The sequence below is a fragment of the Lonchura striata genome, chromosome 3 (genome assembly GCF_046129695.1).
Source record: "Lonchura striata isolate bLonStr1 chromosome 3, bLonStr1.mat, whole genome shotgun sequence".
Classification (NCBI taxonomy): domain Eukaryota; kingdom Metazoa; phylum Chordata; class Aves; order Passeriformes; family Estrildidae; genus Lonchura; species Lonchura striata.
Window position 1 is genome coordinate 16,665,511 of NC_134605.1, and position 13,965 is coordinate 16,679,475.

A 13,965-nucleotide genomic window follows, 5' to 3' on the forward strand; every position below is an offset into this window, starting at 1 on the left:
GAAGAGAGTTTCAGCAGGAAGTATCTGTCTGCTTCTGTGGCCTTACAGAGACAGGAGCTGTCAGATCATTTTATAATCAAAAAGATTTTTAACATCCTGGTAGTCTAGTAAGTTACATGATGAAATCAATATGAAACTTTCTTTTGATTAATTTTTATAATCAGTTTTGAACAATCTCAACTTCTGGCATGCAAAACATTCTGTGGGAAAGAGCTACACTGCTCAACTAACAATCATGTTAAAAATTACCTCTATTTGTTTATTCTGACCCAATCATAAGTCTATTTCGTGCTGCCTGGGCCTTATTTGAAAGAGGATAAATAATTTTTTGCTATTCATCTTTTTTCATGCCACTCAGAAGTTTATAGGTTACTGATACATCCTACCTCAGCCATTTCTCTCTCAGACTGAAAAGTCTTGTCCTGTCTGTCAAAAGGCTTCCTAAAGACACATCCCATATTTTCAGTCATCTGTATCAACTTTCACTGAATCTTTTCTAGATCTTCTGTATCCCTTTTGAAGACAGAGTAGAATTACATGTAATTTTCAGTTATGGATGCAGTGTGGATTGTTACAATGACTACTGCGTTCAGTTTTGTTTTCTGTTACATTTTTACATTTTCTTTTCTTAATCCATGTTTGTTCTCAATTATTTCACAGGCTGTCCCAGTTTAGAGTCAGTTGTAAATCTAATATGCATGCTTTCTGTCTGATCATCCAGTCATAATCAAAACAGTTTCAGTCCAGGACACAATGAAAATATGTTAAATAGGCATTTAGTAAGTTGCAAAATTCTCTTGGTGCAGGCTTCCCTTTTAGCAGTAAATCTTTGATGATCACCTTGTCAGTATGCTTTTCCTGCTGTTCTCATACTCCCTATATATAGCTATGTTTAGACTGTCTTTCCCTAGCTTGCTTATATTGTATGTAACAAGTGTTTTTCCAAAATCAAGATACAGGACGTGCTCTACTCCCCTTCTATCAATACAAGCTCCTGCTGTGTTCTGGAGTACACAGTATCCCTTCTTTTGACCTGTTAGCTACAGTGAAGGGGAGAAAGATAAAGGTTTTCTTAGCACATTGGGAAAGTGCATATATGTGCCAAAATAGTTTCCACTCTGTCTTTCCTTTTACCTCATCATTGCTGTAGAATCAGGAGATAAGAGCAACAACTTAAGTTGAAACTCAAATTGCCACTATAAATATTGTGAAATGATTATGCAAGACTGTCCAAAATTTGGAAAAGCATTAAAGAACTTCAGTGTTTGTACACAGATGTTTAATCCGTGGAAAAAATCAATTAGGAAAAAAGTCATTGACCTAGAGTCTATTGCTGATCTGGGCACTGGATTGAGAACTGAATTGGGCATGGCATACACTTCTCATCACTATTCAACACTACCAGTTTGATCTAGTGTCTTGTGTACTGAAGGAAGCAGCTTGAAGATAAGACTTGTAGTCACATCAAGAGTCAGGGCTGGGCTGAAGCTCGTCTGTGCAGATGGATACGCTCATTCCTCCAGACCTCTTGAGACAAAATGTTACCCAGAGGTGCCATGCATCCAGGACCAATGCCACAGAGAGGAAAGGAAGGAACAGGAGTGCTGCTTTTGGACTGCATAAGCTGTTAGGTTAATTGGGTCATCTTATGTAGCTCTACTCTTGAAAAACCTTTTAGGAGTATGCCAGATACCCTTCAAGTGAGACAGCAGGTGGTGACTGTTCCAGAGATAAAGAGAATGGAACATCAACATGAAGAAATATGTCTAAATGTCAGAAATGCATTTTTTACTTGCATTTTCCCATAGCAAAAAAATGAGTACAGTTGTCTAAGCAGCCCCCTGGTTTTCATTGGCATAAATGATTTGGAGCTTAAGACTTCAAAATTGTGCAAAGGGAGTGATACTATTATGGCCATTTTGCTAATCAGAAAACTAAAATTAGGTGCCATTATGGTGATTTGCTTCTTATTATGTTAGTATAAAGTCAGCAGAAGTGCTAGGAAAAGAGTATGGATAAAGCTCATCATCGTCTTTGTGTTTCTAAGCACAAGGTGTTTTCAAAACTGTGCTTTGGTAAATACTGCTGGTGGTCTCCTGTGACAGGGCATCATGGCTGCTTGGAGTCCCCTTCATTCCTCTTCACAGTCTACAGTGGCGTCCACTCAGGTACAGCAGTTGATGGAGGGCTTTAAGATAACAGAGAGCAGGTTTAGATTAAATATTAGGAAGAAATTCCTTACTGTGAGGGTGGTGAGGCACTGGAAAAGCTTACCCAGAAAAGTTGTGGATGCCCCATCCCTGGAAGTGTTCAAGGGCAGGTTGGATGGGGTCCTGAGCAACCTGGTCTAGTGGAAGGTATCCTTGCCATGGCAGGAGATTTGGAATTAAATTATCTTTGAGGTACTTTCCAACCTAGGCCATTCTATTATTCTGTGCATAAGGGAGATAGAAGGGGTTTGTTTTACAAAAGGATAAGATCTTTATAGAAATAGTCACACCTAGGCAAAGTTTGAGAACCTCTGTGTTCTAGAAAAGCTATTTACTTAGAGTCTTGGTACATCAAAAAAACATTTTCTGTTGATTTTTGGTTAATGAGCAGTGAGAAGTAAGTGAAGATATCAGGCCCATGGAGGCACATTTTTCTAAATAATGATATGGTTGATTAAAGTGAGGAAATTAAGGGTCAATGAGATTATGCAAATCTCACTTAGGTAAATGTTTATGTTAGGGTGGGGATCACTGTCTTGTTCAGAAGGAAATTTAAGACCTTTAATCTTTGCTTGCTGGAATAATGTGGAGACATTTGTCTTTGATTAAATTATATGCTAAGCCCTTGCATGCTAGTGCATTGCAGCTGCACCCTCATTATCCTTTTGTAAAGAATAGGAGCTTGACTTCCTAGATCTTGAATTCTGCTTGAGTGAGGTCTGTTCATGGTTTATGGTGCTGCTCTACCAAAGTACAGGATTGTACTTCTAGCTGCTGCCCTGCACCTCTGGGAATGCCAAGATCCATCCTTCTTGAGTTGTCTCACTGGTAAACTGGTGTTCTAGAGCACACTTCTTCAATTTCAAAGGTAGGGGCAACTTTTTAAGCAGCTGTCATCATGAAACTCTGTTTGGGCACTCTGAAATACAGCCTGTGATGTGTGTTCCCATTGAAAGCATCTCTGCTCATACAGAGAGTCTGCTGAACTTGTTGGTGTGTTCAGTCTACCAAATATGGGCGAAGATGTGCTGATCCAAAGTCCATGTTACAGTGAGTTCCTCTTGTTGATTGCGTTGTCATCTTGCACAGTAGATGCAGAATTGCTGTGACCATACATCCCATTGCATGCCACCAGTGCTGCCTTGGTCAGGCAGCAGCTGCACAGGTACTGACTTTGGTGGGAGAAGAAATAGAAGACTGTGCAGAACACCAATATTCTAACAAGGTAAAGAGCTACAAAAGTAGCATTAAACTGTCAGTTTTTAACACCACCAGACAGAATCTCCTTTCTCCAGAGGGAGTCAACTTACATACGACATCTCCTCAATACACCCCTGTGTACTATCAGCCATTAGCCTTCTAAGAGGCCTGCACCAAGTGCTGAACTGCCAAGAGGCTCAGCTCAGTGACATTATCCTCTTTATAATTTCCTTGCTCAGTGATAAAAGCAGCACACTGCAGGAGCGTTTTGCACTCTGTTATATTGCTGCCATTGTGTATTTTGTTGATACACTGAGAAATGATCTCCAGCTGCAACACTTCAAATGTGAGAGCTTTACTGATGACTTTCTTGTTAATTTTCCTGCCTATATTGGAAGAAGAGTCTGGGTGATGAAGAGGAGTGGAGAGTATTAATTTTCGTTTACGAAGCTGTCTAGAAATAATTTGAACCACCCACACAGCTGAACAAGTAGATTTCAGAGCCAGGAAGGTTATCAGCACCAATAAAAATGCAGTTGTCATGTAGTTTAGACACTATGCATGGGCAAAAACCTTCTGGTATATTACTCATGCAAACTGAAAGTATTTCTATAACCTCTGACCCTGCTTGTAAACAGCAGATTCCAGGAATTCTGCTGGAAACCATACATTACTAAGGCAAAATTGTACTTAGCAATAAACACGCTTCCCTTGGTGAAAGAATCTGGAAGTGGAAGAATGCAAGACCTTGAGATGCACTGCAGATTGTGGGGAAGCTGCTGAGGCCATCTCCTGCCTAGCAGCTGGGAAAACACCCATCCTTGCGGAGCTCCCGGTGGGAATGCGTGAAGCAGACATGGCTGTTGTGCAGGAGCATCACGTTAACCTGCAATCAGGCCAGCGCAGGCGGCCCTGCAGTGCCAGGGGTGAGCACACGTGGCATCCAAGCTGCCTCTGGCATCAAACGGGAAGTCATCGGAGGAATTCCATAAACTGAGTGGGAGAACAGGATGGATATGTTAATGGCAGCAGGAGGATGGAGAAGCAAATAGGTGAGAATGGGAAAGACAGAAAATACAATAGCGGTTCAAAATGAATAGTGGCCTTGGACCTGGAGAGGTTTGCAGTGACCAAAGAGAAGATTGCTGAAAGGTGAGGGAGGAGGAAATGTGAATTTTGCATAGGAGCTAAACATAGGAGGGTACAAGAAGAATGCAAAGTGGATGACTGTGCTTCAAGGATGTGAAGCACAAGCTACTTTTAGAATAACTAGCATAGGTTTTCTTACCTCAGCACTGCAGCTTCATGTTCAGGTATCACCTGGCAGCTGGGGGAGGGAGCTGGCAAGCAGAGAACTCAGCATGGCTTCTGATTATATCACCAGGAGTAAAGAGTAATCTGTTTTAAAGCTCATCCAGGGTGTTCATACACACCTATACTGGAGCCACATCTAAATAAAACCGCAAAGGTTGTCCTGTCCATGGAGAATAGAGCACATGGTCTCTTCCATGAGGATTACAACTCTGCCACCATCTCCTTTCCAAAAGTACATTCATGGGGCTCTTGCATTCAACTAATAAGAGAAGGGCATAATTTTTAAATCCAGTACAATGTTTTTGAAACCCTGCAGAAAATCCAAGTTTAATAGCCTGTGTGATAAAAATGTAGGGCAGATAGCAGAGTAGAGTTTTCTCAAAAAAATAAAAAAAATGGAGGTTGGTTGTTCTAGCATAAAATAGAATTAATCTGTTGCTGATGGTGCATATTGGTGTTGTGTATGTCAACAAAAGGTAGGGAGATTATCAGGTAAAGACTAACAATGCCAGTTTATGGCTGTTAAGCCCACTGCCATCATGATGCTGTCCCAAATGGACATGCTTGGTTTTCTCAGTGTTGTCCTTAGTGTGCATTTAGCTATGCAAGAAAAAATTTTCATATCTTAAAGGCAATAAAGCAAAACAAGGCAAAAAAAACCCCTCAAATATTAGATCTATTTAATATCTAATTAAATCTAATTTTTATGTAGATGATAGAAATAAAGACTAAAGCAAGTATTTTCTACTTTTAGAGTATATTTTAGTTTATCAACATTAATATTTTTCCCTGAGTAATAAATTTTTCAGAATAGAAAATTTGCATAATGTTACTGGAAGATCAAGCTGACAGAAGGGCTCCTTGGCAAAATCTTGCTATTTTTTAGTCCAAAAGGTCTTAGTCATTGCAGTGTGCTGTGATAAGTGTGCCAGCCTGTCAGCCCATGGTGACTGAAAGAGGTGATGATGTCCATCTCTCCCTGCTCTCAGCCATGTGATCCCAGCTTGGTGGGCACTGTGAGCTGGGATTCAAGTCTGCTAGATGTGCAAGGTACTGTACTCCATTCCTCATCTTTCCTTATCACATCCCTGAAACTCCCTTACGGGAAACGGAGCAGATCTGCACCCGCTCTCATATTTACATCGTGTAGAGCCTATCTAACACTCCCTGCACAGAGGACAGTCACCCTTCCTGCCTCTTGCAGCTTCCTGTTTGCACTGCTGGCTTTGTGCTGGCTCTGGCAATTCCCTGTCTCTTTTGAGGCAATGCAGCTTGCTAACCCGATAGGAAACAACTCACTTTTTTCATTAATCACGACTCTGCCAATTTTGAAGGCTAAATTAGTTCATTAAAGGGTCAAGTGCATGCCAGACAGATGAAGGCAAGTGGTGTGGTTGTGCAACTGGGAATGCCAAGGTGGTAGAAGGAGGAAGGGCTGTTCATTGGGGCGGCAGAAGTAGTCACTTCATCTCAAGTCACCTTACCATTTCTTAACTAAACAGGCTCAGGGGATACCATTGCAAAGGTGAGAATTAGCTAAAGGACAATCCTGTGCTGCAGGAAATCATGCTGATGAATAAATGGGGTGTTGTCCTTTTTTGGAATCAGTGCTGGCCTGATGAATTATAGGATGCAGTTGCTAAAAATGTAGTGGTTCAAATGTAACAATTGAAATGAGATATACAATCAAGTTATTGAAAGGCAGGTTAAAGGGGGAAAAAAGCACTAATAAGAAAGCCTACCGTTTTCAGGGAAAATTCAATAGTAAATTAAGTTAAAATAAAAATAGTTAAAATTATTTACCCAACAAAAGTGAAGAAAAAATTTCCAGTGGTTGCAGAAAAGAGTGTGTTGTCCTCAGGCAAGCAGCCTTTCTTACCTCCAAGGCAGTAACCACTCCTTTCCCACTTGAACATGACACCCCCCGACGTGGGTGTGACCTACAATTTAGCCCCTGTAGCCTTTACGCTTGGACAGGAGTCCAGAGATACACTAGGAGCTGTGGCACCACAAGAACACATCCCTCCTGCCCATGCCAGTGTCCCAGAGGGCTCTTGCAGAGGTGGCACAGATCAGGACCCACTCTCTGGGCAACAAAACTATAGCATTTTAGTAAAGGAGGTTGTGGCTGTTGTTGTTTTGGTTTTTTTTTTTTTAACAGACATTCTTTGATTAATTTTCAAAGATAGAGACTCTAGGAAGATGTCATAGATCAGCTTGTACCTCTGCAGCAATATTTAAAGAACTGAGCATGCTTAGTATTTCACCAAAAGAGACAATGAACTATCAGCTACTTTGCTGCAGCTTTGTTTTGCTTCTGTAATATCCATGGGCTGGGATGGGAATTTACTAACCCTTGGCAAGCCATCAGCCCAAAGCTCAGCTACAGCCTTAGCTGGTATGATGGAAGGTTGGGTCCAGTTGGTTCAAACAAGAGAAATGAGAGCCTGATCTGTGAGGTGCAAAGCATCTTCAGGTCTCAGGAGAAAATAGAGTGCTCAAATTCACTGGAGTGGAGGCATACAGGATATGAAATTCAATGCTTCAATGAATTCTGCAAAAGTACTAAGCTATTTGCAGCCCATTCTCCTCAATAATGTGTAAATTCAAGTTAGAAGCACTCTCTCTGACTGTTCCGTGTGAGCCTTGCTTTGGGTTGTGTCCATTTCTGGCTATTTTGCCACTGATATTGTTAATTTCTTTTCCCTTCAGTCTAATTTTGTCCCTTCCCAGTCCTTCTATTTTTTTTTCCTTTCAGTTCATGTCAACATCTGGAGATTGAGCTGTTGGGTGAGATTTCATCCTATGTTGGACGGTTTTACCTGTTGACCCAGTGCCTGCTGTGACTTTGGCTAAGATAATACAACTCATTCCGTGTCATTCTCAGCAGGAGCAGAGAAGAAATTGTTTCATTTGAGGAGCACAGAACACTGATGATACAAGGAAAACCGAATAAATGTAAACACAGAGCACTAGTTACCCACCAGCCAACATTTAATGCAGGTGAAAGGCAGGATGAATTTTCTTGGCTACCATCAACTGCCAAAACACACCCTGAAAGAACAGGCAACCAATGCTGTGCTTTGAAAGTTTCAAAACTTGTGATCCAACAGTTAATATCCCCCAGACTGTAAATCACAGCTCTTCTAGCCTGCAAAATGATACCAGCTGAGTGCAGGCTCAGAGTGAGCAAAAGGAGTTTCATCAGCCTCCAAAAACAGTACAGTAATTCATCTCTTTGATTTGGCAAAACATTTTAATAGGTACAAACACGGACTGAAAGCAAATGTTGGCGTTCTGCCTTGTTTTGCTACCTCACACCCCTTTTCTTTCCCACAACCCCTTTTCCTCCTCACTGCAAAAAGTAAGTACATTAAAGGAAAACAGATTTACCCAAATTACCATGCTGCATGGGAGCCAGCCACTTTTCATGGTATTGCAGTTAATAGCATGTGCTCTTGGAACACACCACTTTGGATATCAAAGAGGGGTTTGATCAGAAGGCTAAGGGGTGTTCTGAGCAGCAACATTAGTCCCTCAGTTTACTTTGAAAGCTCGTTTCCATGTACAATAAAAGGAGCAATACACTTTTGTGCAACTGCTACCCAAATCCCACAATAAGTGATTATAAGTGAAAGGAACTACTGATTCTCTTAGTCATCTTCTGTCACAGATGCCCAATGACCAAACACTAATCGAGTCTTTGAAATCTTTTTCAAACAGGAGGAAAAAAAAATTACTCCAAATCCTTGCGGTTTTGTCAGTAGCTGCTGTGACTACTGATCAGTCCTCTGCTGCTCTTGGGAGAAGAGAGATGTGTTTTGAGATCCACAGTGGAATGAGATTAACTGGCCTTGCAAAATTTTCCCTAAATTAAGAAATCCATATTGATACTGCAACTGCCAATGAAAAAAACACATTGGGAAGATTTTGATCTCTTACTGTATATCATGGAAATAAAGAACAGGACAGATTAAGTCTCCTGCTAGGGTGATTCCTCAAACTTATGACTTTGGGATCAGAAAGTCTCAAATACACTTGCCCCAAGTCCGAATGTACTGTGTGCTCCAGAACCCTCAGAGAAGCAGCTGAGCTTGATAGAAAAGGTACTGTTTCAACCCCTTCTCCCCACAACTCCTGGAATAAGGTCAGCACTCCACAATAACTCTCCTTTTTCTTGGGACCATGAGAGGAGGAAAATATTAATTTCTTATCCCAGCTCAGGGGAGGATGAGGAGCACCCTGGTACTTCATCTGCTGTTTTTAGATGACTGGTGGCTGTTTTCCTGATGGGTCATTCATGCTACCCCTTTTGGCAGTTTGCTTCCTCTGCAGGGTTTGAGTGTTTAGGTCTGCCCTCCTTGTGTAGGAGCCCTTCTCTCATGCCCTGAGCAGAGGGAGTCTGGAACAGGGTGAGGTAAAGTATGTGCCTGCTTCACAGGGGCAGGTCCCCAGCAGAGCTGTGCAGCAGGGGCAGTATTCAAAGTCCTGGTGCCATTCCTGCACTGGGAAGAGTAAAGGAGAGATGTGCTTGCTATAGACCTGCAAGTTCAGTTGTCTGAGCCCAATGTTACTGGACTGCAGTACTTGGGGGCACCTAGCCAAGACTTAATTCTGTCATATCCAGTGAGTTCTTGGTCATGTCCCCCTTTATTTTTCTCACCTTCCTGTACTTTTCTCTGGTCAATAGAAATTTGAAAGCTATAAAAAGAAGGATTTTTTTGCTCGGATCTAGAAGTGCATGATTTTTCCTCTCATTGTGAGTATTAAATATCAAATTTAAATTAAGTATCAAATTTACTTGCTGCTTGACATTTTGGTGTGAAGATATACAACTCTCCTGTGGATCGCTGAAGTGACAGATGATTTCATTGTTGGGTGTACAACAGGCATAAGTACAATGGAAAAGAAGGACTGGCAACTGTTATGGTGATATGTTTTCAAAAACATGTATTGTCATCTTTTTCTTTTGTGTGGTATGCAATGATAATTAGGAGAGGCAAAGTGAGCTGCTACTCACTCCATTCTGCTGCTTGGCAGTGGTTCCAAGTTGCTGCTCCAGAGCCTGTACCACCAGCTTCCAGTGTCTGCCACTGCAGTGAGTGTCCTCAGAAACCACATCTTTCTATTTCTGAAGTAGTGTGCAAAAGATAGCAAAGGAACTGCTGATTCTGTGAACCAAAATCTAGCAGTCCTTACTTAGGTCAGCTCCAGGTGCTTCCATTCTGTTCATTAAATACCTGCAGCATCATCCACCCTCAGGTTAATTTTCTGTGCCCTCAGTTTTCTCTCTCCAAGCTTTTTCTCTACTCTGACATGAACTTTCTGTGATGTTTAATGCCCACACCATACTGTGGTGTAAAACTACAGTACTGTGCTGACCATTCAATGACTAAGCTGTAACTGAAGAATAATCTTTATATCTCTTCTAAATTTGACTTGTATTCACAAAACAAGTTAAAATACAAAAAACTGCTGCAAATCTAGATATGATTGATGGGTAATAAAGTACCACAGCCCCCTTGAAAAAGTAATCTATATTCTCTGCTGATGGCCATATTTCCCAGAAGCTCAGGATCCCACCATGTGGGGAATCTGCATATTTAGGTGACATGGTAGTTGCCCAAAACTCTATTTCTAATCTCAAAAAAGAGCAGGCAGGTAGAAGAGAAAAAGCAGATGAAGGCTCAGAGGGGCTGGGATTGTAAATGTGGATTCAAAGCCTGTAGCTGTCAGTACACTGAAGTGCTCAATGTGCATTGCACAGAGCTGAGAGGGATGTTGAAGGTGGTGTTTATGAAACAAGAGTTGATTCCTCCTGTAAAAGGTAGTCTGGGAAGATAAAGCATCAACACAGGAACCAGATTTTGGCAGGCTGGTCTTTTGATAGGAGAAAGATCAAAGCAGAAGAGGGGAGCTGAGGCATGAAGAGCTTTCAGAGAAAAAAACAGAAATGAGGCTCCATTTCCATTTCCCTCACTGTTTAGTTTTCTCCCCAAATGTCCTACATGTCACACCACCTGAGTATATTTTGCTCTAGCTTATCTCACCACCACCATCCTATATGCTAAGGAAAAGGTGTGTCCCTGGTTTTACATTCAATCCCTTAATGATTTACTCATTCAACCTCTACAAATGAAAGCTGCTTCCCTCCTTATGCATCACTGCTGTACTCAGTATTTTTTACTACCAGTAGCAATTTTCCTTGTGGAGGTGACACCTCTTCCTACACTTGTGTTTGGGAGGTTTTTGCTTCCAGGCCTGAAGAGGAGGTTGGGAGGGCTGAAACCTTGCTCATGTCTCAGCAGCAGGTTGTAGAGCAGCAGCGTGGAGAGCGCAGGGCCATGAGGAGCTGTGCCAAAGCCACCTCCAGCAGTGTGGCTAATGAGGGATGTGGTGTCCATGAGAGGCCCTGAGCACCTGTGGGCAGGTGTTCAGTGCAGGAGGAGGTTGGGTGTGGGACTCAGATTCAGTCAAAGAAACTGAGAGTTTCTATCCAGGCAGATGCCTGGGAAAGAGATGGAGAGAATGTAAATAATCCTTTATCTCTCTTATTTTTCACATTGTTTATAGTTAAGTTCTATCACTGTGCGTCAAGCACTTTGCACCAATGCTATAAGTTGTTTTCACTTCAGAACCAATAGATTTAGTCCTTACAAAGCTCTGTATAAAAGAGCAGTATATTTTTAATAAATCAGAGTTTTCACTCTCATGCAGCCTTCTAGTCAGTCTCTTCATTCCCGTGCTGCCTCAACAGTGACAGTTTGGTGTGATCTCATCCCTGTCCTAGAACTGTCTGCATCAGGAATACAGGTAAGGCTGCAAGAATGCAGGTGGTGCTGGTGTCAGGGATGCTGACATGAATACCTCATGCAGGATTTGGTAAAATCCGTCCTTTGTTGGGAAAGATGACTTAATTTAGGAACCTGTCAGGAGAATTCAGGGTTCCCCTGTAAAAATCCTGATGTGTGAGGTATTTCCTAGCTACTGCATATAGTTAGTCTACACAAGCATCCAGGATTTCCAATGCTTTTCTAATATATTAAGTATGAGGGTTCAGGGCTGTCCATAACACAACTGTTTCTTGTAGAAATCTCAGGCTTCTGTTGTGTTGGATCTTGTTCAAGCGCCAGCTGTGTGCATGCTTCCAAAAAAAAACATTCTAGTTATCATTGCTGCATACAAGCTTTGAGAGCTCTGTGGTAGTATAAAATATGGTAAAAATAAGGCAAGTTACTTTATCAAATGTGTGAAGGCTTTACTACACATACAGCTTTCAGTCTCTCACCTTAGTTACAGGCAACTGGCTTCCCATTTCACCTCACTATGTGTTGACACATAGGGTTATTTTTAATTGTTCTTTTTATCTGAAAAGTGAAATTAAGAGAAGCTGGTGAAGACTGAATTGCATTTCAAGAAATAGACCTTGTTGTAGACCTTGATATTGGCTTCTGGTTTGCTATATAACTAGGGTTAATTCCTATGTGTGTTTTGGATCAGACTGAGCCCAGTAAGTCAGTCTGTTTTGTATTATTTCAGTTGAAAAGGGGCAAAAGCTATGACATGGGATCTTCTGGCACTAAAATCATCCTATTATTGCTCCTTTCTCATGGAGATGATGAGAAAGCAGAGGGAGGAGCAGTAGGTGAGGATTTTGTGGGTTTTAGCAGTTTCACAGAGGCAGCAGAGGGAGACTGATGAGGTTAGAAACAAAGACAAGTGGGATGGGCAGGGCTGTGTTTCATCATAACTGTGTGAAAAAAAACATTTATTACCAATAGTTCTCTGTCTCTTTGGAGGACTGGAATATAACTAATGAACAAAGGTTTGTTTCTGTTTGGTGTATCCTTAGTTTAACAGCAATGTTTTCCCTTTTGTGAGAGGAGGTGAAATGCTTGATTGTGCCTCTGTGGTTATCCTCAGAGCAGGTGCAGCACCTGTGGCAAATTGCCCTGAAGCACTTGCAGTGAGAAAAGACTAAATGACTAAAACTTGGGCTTGCTCTTGATGTTGGAGGGCACTTGTGTAGAATCACATGTCACAGTGACCCAGGAATTTGTGCTGTACTGCCACTAGGCAGGGACACAGACGCCATCTGAACTCCTTCCAAATCTGGTCAAGGCCACTTCTGTTACACTGGGAAGCTGCGCAGGACACTGGTGGGAGGGCTTCTATAACTGGTGATGCTGGCTTATTCCAGCTGCAAAGTGCCTGTGAAACTGGAGCCTGTGAGAGAGGATTTACACTCACGTGCCCTGAGCCATGGAGAATTTATGGATGCAGCCTCTCTTGCAGTTGCACTGCCTCCTCCAAGTTTAACTTCCTCCCCAAATGCAGCGAGAAAGAATTTTAAAGGCAAAACAACTTAGATTTCTTTATCTTGGTCTATGCCTGTGTAAATGTTCAGCTTCTTACCATTCTTGATAAATTATAAATTTATAAATTCTGTATATTCTCAAGCTCAGGAAACAGAATTAACTCAAGGAAAGGAAGGCACAGCTGAGCATTTATTACATGTCAGTAAACATCCTAGCTGTGTGTCTTTGTCATTGTGAGAGCCTTTGAGATTATCTTTTGGAAGAATGATATAACAATCTCCTATTCCTTGAATGACGCTTTTTGTTCTTTAGTTAAGGTTTTTTGGGTTTTTTCTTTAGTCATTTGGTGGTTTGGGTTGTTGGGTTTTTGTTTGTTTCACCTCAAATTCTTTATTTTTTTAAGATTTAGAACATTCCAGTCCCCTAGGGTAAGGCTTCTCAAACTTATTTGGGAAGAAAACTCTGCAGTCATCCTTATTTCAAATGCAAACTACATGCTAGACTGCATTTTGAATATTGCTCCACTTTGTGGATTTTAGTTGCTTTACTGAGAGTGTTGTGAGTTGTCATTTTCTTTTCCTTGTTTCATCTTTTATTCAGTCCTTTACTTCATATTATAACTCTTTTTATTTCCTTTATTTTTTAGGCAGCCTAGTTTGGCCCTTGCATATTTTCCCCACTTTCCAAACATCAAAAGTGTAAAAAGTAAGTTAAAACTCTAAACTGCTTTCTCAGTGATTTTGGGGATACTTGGTGATGGACTTCTTTTATTTTCTCTTCTATCTGTGTCTCAAGGCACATGGCTGTATCTCTGTGAACAAGAGCAAGGGTGTCTTGTTTGTAGTGTGAAACACTCCTGAAACCAGGAAGCTCCTATGTGGTGATTGGAGCTGTAAGGAGAACATTCCTTAATTATGTATTTG